The sequence below is a fragment of the Amblyomma mixtum genome, chromosome 6, assembly GCF_055824585.1.
Source record: "Amblyomma mixtum isolate Tamu chromosome 6, ASM5582458v1, whole genome shotgun sequence".
Classification (NCBI taxonomy): Eukaryota; Metazoa; Arthropoda; class Arachnida; order Ixodida; family Ixodidae; genus Amblyomma; species Amblyomma mixtum.
In genome coordinates, this window is record NC_143017.1 from 33,274,095 (window position 1) to 33,287,911 (window position 13,817).

The window sequence follows — 13,817 nt, forward strand, 5'->3', positions numbered from 1 at the left end:
TGCTTCTCGAAGTCTCGACGAGTCCCAGGACGACAGTGCGGCATCAGGTAAAACGTAGTCCAGGAAGTGCCAGTCACGGCACTTAAGATTTGTCGCTACGAAATATGTTTGTGTTCGCTTTGGTTGTATGGCGAACTACTTTTTGCGCGCGGACTTAGCCAGCGCGAAATGGCGCGCTAGCTTTGACAGCGTTGCCTGCTATGTATGAAACGCAGTATAAACTGCGCCTTAAGGGTATGAGGCGATAGCAAATGGGTTAATTCCCGAATATGCAAAAGGTCATTTTCTACTTTGCATTCATAGATTCCTGGTAGTCCTCTTACCCCTCCTGGCGCAGTGGTGCAGTGGGTAAGCGATGCGCCACTGCCCTGGGATGGCAGGTGCACTCTCGATGATCCCTTTGCTTTCCAGGTTGCTCTTCTTGAGCGACCAATCATAGATTTAACTGCCATCTGCCACCGAGGGCAGTTTGCTCACTATCCGGTGGGCAGGTTGTGATGACAGCGCAAGGTCACGTGACCTGGGCGGTCCACCTGCCTCCTAGGTAGCTCTCTGAGCACCACCTGCCAGAGACATGTTCGTGATTTTTTGCTAACAACGGCGACATCGGATTTTCTTGATAACGGGGCCTTTAATTAAAACCAGCGTCCCAGCTGCTCTGCGGGTTCGGTATTTGTGCCACGCTGAAGTTCGCTAAAAATTTTGCTCTAGACGTGCAGTGCGGTCAACCGTACTCACTTATTCCAGAATAAACAAAAAATTACTTTTTGGTGCAGCTGCGGAGCCAATAGTGTTGCGTCACGATTGCCGCTGAAGGTATTCACGTCATTCGCTTGTTACTAATGATATCAGGTGATATTGAAACAAAATCAGGCACAGCCAGCCTGGACATTGTACTGGCCAAATTCAGAAAACTAAGGACTGCTCTAACGAAATTTATAAAAGAAGTAAAGGTCGTCAAATATCAGCTCATCACGAGAAACAAAACTATAAACGAACAGGTCCATTATCAAGCCCTGTTGCATGTCAATACGGCATTTATAAATCCGGCGTTTAATTTAAAAACATAGTGAATAAAATGGAAGACATGAAATGAACCTCTTCAACTGAACTAATTCGCTTAGTCTCCGAATTAGAAGCCCTCATTGATGACGCTGGAAAGGAATGCCACCTAAATAACCTAATCATCTACGGAGTCTTTGACCCTACTACTAATGAGACCTTTGCTCAGAATAAGGAATTATTACCTCAGATCTGCCATGATCATGTACAAACCAACCATAAACTCATAGAAACAGAACGGCCACATCGCGAAGAAGGCTACACAGCGGCTCAAGATCGTACAATAATAGGTTAAGATTTATGACGTTTAACGTCCCGAAGCGACCCAGGCTATGAGAGCCGCCGTAGTGGAGGGCTCCGGAAAGCCTTTAACGGGGTGTTGTTGCTTGTGTCACTGATGTGTGGTTAAGGCGTTAATTAAGTACAGAATTGTTTGTGAATCTTAAAGGGTGGAGACACTGGAGGGCGTTTGGGAGGCATCCGTCTGATTCGACGCCTTTGTGCAAACACTCTCCAGCGTCCTAGACAAGGAGAACTACGTGTGCGTTGGCAGGGAGGAGCGTCGAAGTCGAAGAGTCTCAGAGAAAGCCACCATGGTCGCTCCTCTCAGGTAGAGACGGAGGCAGGAGCACTTCATATTGAGAGAGAGAGAGAGAGAGAGAGAGACTCTTTAATGAAGAGCAGAGAATTTAGCCGGCGCTTAAAAATCGCTGGCATGCTACTCTGCATAGGGAGGGGAATTTGGGAGATAAAGACAGAAGGAGAGCAGAGTGGAAGAGGTAAAAAAAAAAAAACGAAGATAAAATGCGGCCATGAAATGGGTACTAAGGATGCAATGGCGAGAATTGATGTAACCTATGGAGTGATGGAGTGCATAGTCCGTCAAATGGGCTGACGAAGTTCACTGCATGAAGAATGCATGAAGGTGACGTGCAAGTGAGTTTAAAGCTTATCAAGATGTCCAATGTCTTTTAAATATGTGAATAGAAAAGTCATTGCAAGTCTCTGTTGCCTAAGGCAGGCTAAGGGACCTAAAACTTTGTCCATTGTAAGGGGCACTGAGCAGAGCTTCTGCATGCAATGTTCATAGTACGCACGCTCGTTGGCATATGCAGGGCACTCAAGCAAGATATGCTCCACAGTTTCTATCGCGGCACAGTTGTCACAGTGCGCACTCTCCATTTGTCTAAAACGGTATCGTAAGCCGTTTGTATATGCAGCATTAAGACGAAGTCGATGATAAAGTGTTTCCAGATGTCGAGGAATTCTGGGTGAGAGTCTTGATCTAAGATGTGAAATCTAGGGTACACTGTGGAAGCGGGTTCACAGAAAGAAAGAGCATACCACCTCGCATACAGTAGCTCTAATTCTTGCCGTACAGACAACTCATCGACATTCTTGGCACCATTTTTATTCCGTAATTGACTGCGTTTGTATCAAATTTCAGCCTTGCAAAATATTGAAGAATTGGGAAACGACGTTTTTTTTTTTCAAGGATGCATTCGCTTCGCCCCCAAAAGTAGCGCGTAGAAGAATAAATCCACTCGGAAGCCAGTGCTTACGAGAACGTAATCACTGCCGGATCAGAGCACATCAAGCGTTGGAGCGATACGAAAATTGAGAAAACCTTATTCTATCATTTTAGCTCCAGAAAAAGGGTGCTTGGGAGGATCTCACTAACGGTGCAATGCGTTTAGGATGCACAGTTGTATCGTGTGAACAAGAATATCTTTTTCTCCATGACGTAAGGCTGCGCCAAAAAATATACATAAAAAAACGAAATTATCGCAAAAGCCAATGACGCACTATACGGCAGAGGTTCGACTAAAATGGCCTCTCGCACAGCTCGCGTACCTTGCTCCGCGAACACACGCATGTAGCGTAAAACCAACCCTGCCCCCAGTACAGAATCAAAACGCTTTCGTGCCACGAAGCGTCCTCCTCGGTCGCGCGACATCAGCAGTAATAAAACTTTTTGCCCCGCGGGGGTTCCCGATTCAGAGAACGCCGTCTCACTCCGCCAGGGGGCTGAACGAGAGCGCCACCACCCAGGAGCCAAAGGGCGCGCTCCCCATTAGGAAAAGGCGTCGTGCGAATGTGGCAACCAGCACCACACACACAGACACACACAAACTCAAGCAAGCAAAGAAAAATAAACAAACAACAAAGCTGGGACTAAGTTGCTCATGTAAAACGAGCGCCATCTCTCGCCTAGCAGCTGATGTATATCGCTTTGGGTCTGGTTTTTTATTCTTGGTGCTCGTTTTTTTTTTTATTCTGTCTAGTTTGCAGCGGCGAAAAATGCGCGAGCCGTCCACGGGCACGTCGTCGCTTCAAGAAGGACGCCTCCTCTCCCGAGCGCACACCCGACCGCGTCTCTGGCGCCCGGGGCTATTCGACGACGACGTCGGTCCGCTCCCGAGCGTGCCAGCACGCTCACGGGCCACCACCACCGCCACGACCGTAGCGCGCGCGAGGCTGACGCGCGGAATAGCGCTTATGAATCCAATTTGGGTTTCGCCGCCCCCTGTTTGCTTATAATTCTTTCTCCCAGCAGCGCGCGCCCAACATTTCGAGTTGTTGCTTTGCCCCCACTCGCCCAGTGAACGGGCAGGCCGCTCGGCGACGACGCTGCTGCCAGCCTCCGAAGCGAGGCGCGCGTCTGCTCGTCCATGCCGGAGCGTCGCGTCGCGCGAGAACCGCGTAATTAGATTGGGACCGCGACCGGTGGCCGAGACTACCCTCCCTTCCTTCCTTCCTTCCCCCCTCCCCTCGTTCTTCCCTACCTCCTCCTCCTCCTCCTCCTGTGCGTCCGACGCCACTAGTACTCGGTGGTGGTGTTGGTGCGCGCGCAAGCAGGCTGCTTCGCCCCAAGGCTCCCCGCGCCAAACTATCGCCGTTCCATCTTATTTTGATCGCGTGCCAGTTCACTCGAATGCGCAGCTCCCCTTGCCCTCGCTCTTTTTCCCTCTTTCCACTGCACTTCGCAGCGTCCGGAACGCCTGCGAGAACGCACGCGCGCGCGTCCCGCTTGTGCTGCTGCTGCTGCTTCGTGTCATCGTCGTTTCTCGAGGAGTGCCACCCGCTTTGCGGGATTGCATCGTCTTTGAGGAAACTGGGAATCGCGAAGCAAGAAGCGCGCCCCGCAGCATCTCTGTCTCCCTCGGGAAAGGGAGAGAGAGTAGGGAGAAAGGGAAGGGAAGAACTCGCGGCGCGAGGGGAAACCGGCAGATTACGCAAAAAGTGGGTGAGCGCTTGTCCCTGCGTGTTTGTGCGGTGGGCGAGGGTTTGCAGGAGGATTTCGAGCCGAGAACATTTACGCGAGCGTGTTAGAAATGCGAAGAGGTGTAGAAGCGGAGAGAAGCTGTGTGGGGAGGCCGCGTCTTGACGTTTCCGTCCCTCCCTAGACGCCTCTTTCCCCCTTTTTCTATCGAAAGAGGCAACCGCTTCGGATTCTTCGCGCAAACCTCGGTGGCAACTGGCCTTGGATGTTTTTTTTTATTCCTTTCCCTCAATTTCCCCAATTTCGAGGAGCGTGGTTTGATCGCTTTATTACATTATATTACGAGGGCGTTTTTGAATCTTTCTTATTTGTTTTGATGACAAGCGCTTTAATGCGCCTTCGTGCGCTCTCCACTTCTTTCATCCGAAGCGCTCCCAGTGATGACGTTCGTCTCCCCTTTCTTTTGTTCTTTCACTCTTTTCGCCCCACTAAACGCGGGGAATGATGAGAGCGCTACTTGCGCTGGCCTGCTTTTCTTCATTCTCTTTCCCCAATATCCTCCCGTTTTTTTTTTCTTTTTCAACGTGACAGGAAAAAAAGGAGCAGGAGGGAGTGGAGGGAGTCCAGGGGTGCGATGGCGTGCGAGCCGAGCGTGCGCGTGTTGACACTCCGCTTGCTTTTCGATGCCTGCCTTGGCTCGTTATTTTACTCGACCGCTCTTTCTCATCTCACGTGTGAGCGGAGCCGCTGCCACGCCGGGAGAAATGTACCGTTATCGCGGAAAGAGGTAATGGTTAGCGGTTAGGCGCCGAGGCCTGGGAGCTCCAGCAGTGCGTCGCGTGCTTAAATTGAGAGTGCCTTGAGCGTTGCCGCTTTGCTGCCTATTCTTTCTTTCTTTCCTTCCTGCTTGTCTTCTCTCTTTTACACTGGGCCTTGGCTGGAGTGTTCGGAGCCGTCATTTTGGAAGAAGACAGCTCGCGCGCGCCCCATCTACCGGGATAGTTACGGTGCTTCCGCCTGGTTTGGCTCAAGTGAAGCACCAGTCGCGGGGTATGGCTCGCCTGGATATTTCACCTATCCCGGAACAAAACAAGGAAAAGGAAAGAGTTGGGCGAAATTTGTGGAAAACGCGACGAAGCTCATGCCAGGGCAACCGAGAGCTAAGGAAGGTTGAAGCTTGCGGAGGCCCTCAGGCGACGCTGGTGTAAAGAATGTTGTCACCTTTAGTAGCAAGACTGATGGGCAGTTCATTCCTCTCGACAGCTCCTTGAATGTGTACTGCATTTTTCTGTCACCACGGCGGCACCTCGGGTCGTTACGACGTAGGAACTTGCGCTTCAATTTTTTAAATGGAAGTCTGTTATGGCAGGAATGATCACTAGAATCAAGAAGGACTATTTGTTGCCACCGCTACTGCTCTCTGCATGCTTCCATCTTTTACGAAGCGACGACGTGATGACAATGTGAGCTGAAGTTTCGTTATGCAGGCGCTTTGAGCTCTAATTTGACAAGGTACATTTTTTTGTTCTGGTTTTAATTCCAAGTAGTTCCCGACGGACTCGGCCGCACAGTGGCTATGGTGTGGCACACCTGAATACCAGTCTGCAAGTACCATTCCTTCCGAGAGTGGTCCATAATTCGATAAAGGCGAAATGCGACACCCTTCAACACCGCAAATTCGGTGTCGTTAAGGAGAGAAGGGATTAAAACGAATACTGTTCCTTGCATTGTAAGGTATCGTCTTTTCCAAAAGTAACCAGACACAGGGTTTGTCCGTGTGGTGGCGCAATTATGGCACGCTTCGAAACTCCAAATGTGCGTTTGGCGAAACATTACCCTTTTCTTCAGTTTTCTTTATTTTATTGGGCTTCATGGCGCCGCAAGAACGTCACTATACGGCTGAGATGCAAAGAGCGTTGCCTCTTTAGTTTAGGCAAAGATAGACCTCATGACAAGGCTGCGCAGAGCCTCGCATTTCAGAACTAATCCAGCAACAGCGGCGAGCTGGAATTTGAAAAAAAAAACAGTTAAAAATCTGTGGCGTCCGAAAAAAAAAATTCAACACTGCCCAACTAACACGTCGACACACCCCCTCTGTTGCGCTTAGCATTAATCTATTAGCAAACCTCAAAAAATCAGCCTAACCAAAAGTGGTTTAAGGTTTATTTTGTGAGGTTATTCGTGAAGTGTGAGGAGAGTACTGAAGGATCATGAACATGAAACGAAGATGTAATTCTCGCCCTCACTTTCGAGCGAACAAGTTAGGAGGAGTAGTGAGTGGCACTTGTAACGTCAGCGCTGAGTTTGGCTGCTGCTTTCCTCTATACTATCTCTAAAGTCGAATGCTTCAATATGGGAGTAAAAAAGGTGTAGCTGTCTTCCCTTCTGTTTAGAGCGATAGTGTGAAGTCCGGTGATGAGCGTGTGTGGTGGATGTGGTTGCGGTATATTTTACTGCAATCCTGGCTCCTACTTCCGCGTTCTTACTAGAGCCGCTGTGATGTCATCACTTACGTCACCTCATCGCAGGGGTGCGAGCGCCACCTAGTTCGTCGGTAGAATCGGCGTTTACAGGATAGAGCCAGGGAGTAGCAGCGTTGTCAAGAGAGCAGAGGGGTAGAGTTGGCACCATAGTTTGCGAGATGCAAGCGTCAGGGATTATATTTAGTGGAGGTTTTTCTCGTGTCCGAGTCACCTGCTATTGGTGCCAGCAGGTGAAGCATGCACATGCCCTTTCACAAACAACCCTTAAAGGTGAATGGCTTTCGTAATGGCAGCGCCGAAAAAATTTCTTTTCCTAACATTGGCATCTCGGAAACTTTTGCAGTCAACTGCACGTAAATGCGAAACAACTTGAATTCGCAACGGGAGTCAGTGATGCTAAACAGCTAATCACTAGAGGGAATAAGGACCTAAATAATTTTCGGCACGCACCCATGAATATAGTTCCTCGTGCAGGGCGATTAAAAAGTTGCAGAAAAAGTAAAAAATCAGAACTTCAAAAATTGCGTTACTATCCTTAGTTTTCCAGTTTATCCGAAGTCCGATGTGAATTGCAAGTTTGTCCTACTTCATCATCATTGTTAAATTAAGACCCCATACATATAAACCATCTAACAAATGATAATCAACAGAAATCTCCAACAACGTAACTGACGATAAACCAACAAAATACGCTCGCTTTCAAAACACACACAACACTAGACAATTTCCATATTTACTTACGAAAACCACCTCGAATAGATGAATTATTAAAATTAGCATTTTGATGAACTGGAAAATGGAAATTTTCGCGATCATAGAAGGTGAATATTAGAGACGGGCCTGAAATTGACAATGAGGATGTCGACGAAGAGCAACCGGAGCAAAGCAACAGTGAGAAAAAATGGATGCTCGGCCTAGTGCTTTTATTCTTTATTTTCAATTTATTTCAATTCAATGTTTATTTCCCAGAAAGTGCCTGGAGGGTTTTCTTCGCTAAAAGCCGCTCATGCAGCTTGACTAAGGCCAAGAAGACGGTTCTACTTCTACTTCTTTTCCCCTTCTGTGAACATCTGCACTAAGTTGCAAGAAGCGAGCGGTGTAATCCCACTGCAACTCGAGCACCGCCGCTCGTGCAGCACGTGTGGTGACGCTGGCAGCGGTGCAGAGTGTTCGTCTACTTAATCTTGAGAACGCGTATTCGGTATGCTCACAAGCAGCTTCCGGTTTTCTCCCCGGCCGACAGATACCCGCGCCGCATAAGACTATGGTTGGTTGGTTTATAGGGTTTAACGTCCCAAAGCAACTCAGGCTATGAGGGACGCCGCAGTGGAGGGCTCCGGAAATTTCGACCACCTGGGGTTCTTTAACGTGCACTGACATCGCACAGCACACGGGCCTCTGGAATTTCGCCCTCATCGAAATTCAGCCGCCGCGGCCGGGATCGAGCCCGTGTCTTTTGGGTCATCAGCCGAGCGCCGTAACCACTGAGCCACCGCGGCGGGGCCATAAGACTATGGTTGAGAGGTAGTTTCTTATCACTTGTATAGAACAGCAGCTGGTCAAGATTGCAGGCACGACAGATTATCTTCCAGTTTATGTGTCTTTTTATAGTAGATAACTGGGTTGAAAACAGGTGCAAGCTAGATGCAGTATTCCTGGCGCAAGCTCAGAACTTAGATATGCTGGGTTCTGCGCTGATCGTTACTGAACCGCTTCATGAAGCTGGATTTAGAAGAGGGCCTTGCAGATTTGGGGAAAGTTTTTATCTTGTCTGCAGTCGCCTTCCAGGTAATCTGTGCAAATTTCGGACAAGTGTGTTGCTCAAGTCACATGCTATCACCAAGAACGAGGAGAAATGATACATGACACAATATAAAGAGGAGAGAGCGGCGCCTTTTGTGGTGACTGCAAGATTCATCTATCGCCTACAAAGTAAAAGAGCTTCTGTAGAGTTCTCTGAACTCGAAGATCAAAAATATTTTTCTTTGTTGATTTTGTTTTAAAGTAACCAAAGCGGTCTCTTCCGCATTTTGCACACACTGAACCGTGATCAGCGTTTTTGGTGCCATAATTGTAAATCAGTTAATACTTGCACCACAAGCTTTGCATTTTTCCTTCGTGGTTGAGGGGCCTTCGATATTTTAAAAACACAGGGTGAGATAACCCGCGCCAGAATAATAATCCAGGGCCGAAAGGGTTAATAAAAAATCCCATATCTTTCTGCGCATTCCTGTAAAAACCGCATCCTATTACTGTCTCCACTTTTCGAACGAATAAATATATACTTCGCATGTGAGTTTCGGATCACCCCGCACATGCAAAATTGTTCCATACCAGTATTTTAGAACATATTCAACAGCGTCTTCAGGTATACAGGGAAAAAGTGCCACAATGGGAAAAATTAGAAGAAAAAGCAGTAAAAGAGAGGCACGGCTTCTTGTTCTGTTTTCTTTTTCTGATTAATTGTTACCAAATCACGCGCATTTCTAGACTGCAGCGTCCTAAACAGCTTATCGCACTGTAGAGTTCGGCAGAAGCGCATTTCTACAACACGACGGTGTTAATGAATACAACATTTTGCGATATCGTAAGATTACACATAAACAATCAATATATCCGCAGATACCCCCTTAGGACGCTTAATTAAAACTCTAATCTGGGCGAGTTGGTTCATAGCTTGAAAGGGGTACGTACAGTCGCAATCACAATATTGCGGGACGTCGGAAAGCGTGGCAGAATTGCGCTCCACGCCACCTAACGGCGCAGCCTCACTCCTTCTCCCCCTTTCAGGCATCTCTGTACTGTCACTCCTAGCACGCGTGCAGTACATAGATCGCCGCTACTGCCAGGTGCCGCTTCGGAATCTAGCCAGCATCTGGCTCAGCCGCTGATGAATGACGCAGATAGCGTGTCGCTATCGCGGTGCAGCGACTCTTCATAAAGGTGAGGGGGCGTGCAATTATGTTTTCTCTGTTTTTGTTGTGCGAGTGTATGCGCGCTGAACGAACAGGCCTCAAGGCTGAATGCCTGGATGACCACCTTCTTGTCGAGAAGAATTTCGGTATACCAAGCACACCCCTGAAAATGCGGTTACGCAAACATATAGGCGAAAAGAAAAAGCCAGATTTATTTTGCGCATGAAAGAGAAAACCATAATACTCGGCAATAATTCTCTCAGATGTGTTCCTCGTTTACCAGCGCTCTGCGGAGCTCATGTGCCGTTGACTTGCGCCATGGACCCTTTTCTGTTTCCGTCTCTGACGCGCCTCCAATAAATACCGTTGACGTAAAGTTAACTGCGCATTACTGTTGCTTAGTGCTGGACTCGCGTACCCATCTGAGAGAATTGTTTCCGAGTGTTAATTCACTTTCCAGGAAAGTGTTTTACTTCCTTCTCGCAAAAATTAATCACACATTTCCTTGCTTTTTTGTTTACTGTAGCTGTATTTTTCGCGTAGGCCTTGGCATTCCATCGTTCTTCACGTCCAGGAGCAGTTGTTTATCCTAGCATTCAGGGTTTTGTTCCCACTTAAGCGTGTGCGTGCTGGAAACAGAGGGCTACGCCTGTGAAGGCCATGCACACGAGTAAAAAAAATGCAAGGGCCATTTTACGTTATGACTCGGCAAATTTGCACACTAAAACAAGTGACTCGTCATTGCAAGTCCCCTCCCCTTTCCCCAGAGTCGATCCTCCGCGAAAGCGGCAACTATCTGTTTCACCCATCACAGCCGTTTAGGCAGACCTGGATATCGAAGCGGCACCTGGCGCTCGTTCCGATCTTCACGCGCCGCGCGTAAGGTAGAAGTGAGGCTACAGGCATGCCTGAGAAGAAAGAACGAGCGGGAGTGCGCCGTTAGATGGCGCAGAACGCAGTTCTGCCACGCTTTCCGACGTCCCGCAATATTGTGATCGCGACAGTACTTGCGCGAAAGACGGGACGAAAACAAGGAAACACAGGCGACATGTACAAAGCGCAAGGGCGTATAGTGCGCATTGTACATGCCGTTTGTGTTTCCTTGTTTTCGTCCCGTCTTTCGCGCATGTACAGTCTCTGTGAAAAGTAACCAGGCTGCATGGTTTGCTTCTAACTCGTATAGTATAGCCCTCACGGCTTCCCTAAGGATCAAAAAGTTCTTTTAAGGTGAGAAGAGGAGTTCTTCTTACCATACAGAAATTTAGAGCTTGAGGTTGGGCAGAATAGCTTTAATAGACGACTGAGAAGAAAAGCGTGCAGCCTGCTTACTTTTGACAAAGGCTGTACGTATCCCTTTCAAGTCAGGACGCTTGCAGTTTTCTCCCGTTCATTGTCAAATACGCACCCTGTTCGTTTCTAAGGCAGTCTTGACTACTTGGTGCTAGCATAGGAAAACGGAAGCTTGGACTACTTTCCATTATTTCAGAGTGTTGACAGCATCATGCAATAATCATGATGCAAAACAGACCAGCAGACACGGACAGATGGGAGACTTAAAGACAAGTCACCCTTCTATCGATGTTTGCTGCGCTGTTGGGAATCATGAATACATAAAAACTCGTCCAAATTTCAAATCCTGCAATATTCCAGAGTTGACTCAAAATAAAAATTGATGTCGGAGAAAGCTGGACTTGCGAAAGTGCGCAAAAAGCCTGTTTTAGAGTGCTCGCTTTCGGAGTATCACTGGAAGGTTGTGTCCAAACTGGCGTGAAAGGAAAATGTATCTCAGTTCAAAAGTCACCAACTACTGAGCACAGTACAAAGCGAGTACAGCTGTACTTTACCCACTACTCCGTGGCTTTTCAACTGACACATGTTTGTTTCTATACGACTTCGTCAGTGTATGCTGAATATGTTGACTTTGCTAGGCAAGTAAGCAGGTAGTGGAATGCGATGACGTTCAGTCTAGTCCTTAATGATGTGGGTTTATAAGTGGACACAGGCCACCACCCACCGCGGGTTCGAGCTTCGCGCGAGCCAAGGGCCCCGATCAGCCGTCACCACACACACACTGGGACACCGATGCGGCGCACTCAACCTCCGCTGGGAGGAGAGCGATTCGCCGCAAAGAAATAGGCCTCCAAGTTCACAAAGGAGACGTTTATTCACGTCGTCCTCTAGCAGATACACACACACTCAATAGTCACCCCGTCCCGGGGGAGCGCGAGGAGCAAGGCTCCGCTGCGCGCACGAAGCGACTCGAGTAATGCGCCCCGCTAGCACGCCGCTGCAGGAGAATGTCCCCGCGGAAGTGCTGTGATCTCTCTCTCGTGTCGACCGTTGGGCCGGTTGCGAGAGAGAGTGGGCAATCAACGCAAGGTACGCCTGTCGGAGGTCGCTGGACCCCGCTGGACAGGCTCGAGCCGCTGCAGGTCAGAGGACACGTGCGGGCGAGCTCGAGTATATGCACTGGTCCGAGCGGCAAAGGCCGGCAGGGACAAACAGTAACGTACGCACCTTACGCTGTTTCGGAGGGATCTCTCTCTCAGCCCCGCTCGGACGGTCGCGCGGTGCGCGGCCGCCCCAAAGCGGGTCCCGAATTCCCGCCAAAAGGCGCCAATGGCAAAGGCCCTTGGGGAGCCGGGGCGGAGCTGTGGCTAAATGACAGTGATTAGTCACCCAGCCGCCTCTCCACCGCCTGAGGCGGGAGCAAGGGAAAGAGGAGAAACAACGCGGGAGGCCGGCACAGCCGCGCAAAGGCGACGGCGGAAAGCCAGGATTCCCACAATGAGCATAAAAATGGCTGAACCCCTGTCGCTCCAGCCACAGAGTCAACGAACACCTCTCACAATCCATCTTAGAGCGTAGGGTGCACACTAGATAGCGAAGGCCTCTCGCAGCGTGCATCTTTGTTCTTTCAGATATTGGTCCCCGACGTGGATATCTAAGCGGCTCTATGAAACCAATATTTTTGCTTGTTGAGTTCTCGCTTTTTTGTCTGGGAAGTGATGGTTGGTTGGTTTATGGGGTTTAACGTCCCAAAGCGACTAAGGCTATGAGAGACGCCGTAGTGGAGGGCTCCGGAAATTTCGACCACCTGGGGTTCTTTAACGTGCACTGACATCGCACAGTACACGGGCCTCGAATTTCTCCTCCAAAGAAATTCAGCCGCCGCGACCGGGATCGAACCCGCGTCTTTCGGGCCAGCAGCCGAGCACCATAGCCACTGAGCCACCGCGGCGGCTGTCTGGGAAGTGAAAAACAACGTTTAAATCATGGCATCAAAGCATAGAGATAAGAGGACAATCCCGTGACTGTAAGTAATTTTTTTTAATACCTTGATTGCGGCACTCTTTTCGTCATGTGCAAGCACTATGAACGAAAATGGTCGAACCTCTTAAGGAAGCATGTATATCTAATATTATCTTTTTGTGCAGTTTAGTCAAAAATTTTGAGCCCACAGGGGTTTGCTGCTGAACCGTGCACCGGACCCCTGCAGCTTCCGTGCAAGTGGTCACCATCCGAGTGGGGACGTTTGTAATCCTTATCTCCAATAGATTTAGAACCCTGAGGATGCACAATAAGCTCCACGGCGTGGTTCAGAAGCAAATCCTTTGGGCTCTCAGCTTAACACAAATCACTCAGCTTAACACAAATCAAGATAAACAAAGGCTTTGTGTAGTGGTTGACCCTATACCTTAGCTTGTATATGATCAGGTCTCCAAAAAAAATTTGAGGATTTTTTCTCCGTGTGACTATCTGTTGATCTATGGATCTTTCAGAACTTTTCAATGTTCTAAACAGCTCCACTTGAAACTCTCTTACACTTTATACTTTTTTTTTAGGGGAAGGGGGAGGGGGGGGAGGGCTATAGAAACAAAAGCTGTGTTGGGCAAGGATTCGTCGTGCCTTCATAGCCTTCTTCGTCGCATATGCCTTCTTTCGGTTCGAATGGCATAACAGCGCCCACGGAAAAATCTGTCTCTATCTGTATGCATGAGGCTGTCGAATTCTTTGAGGTAGTTTTTCACCTTTAAATTATTTTCGCTAAATTTAATGCTTGAAGTCGCTCTGAAACATGTTGAAAAGAAGAGGCGGAACGCATCAGATGTCGGAAAACACTATCTCGTCAAC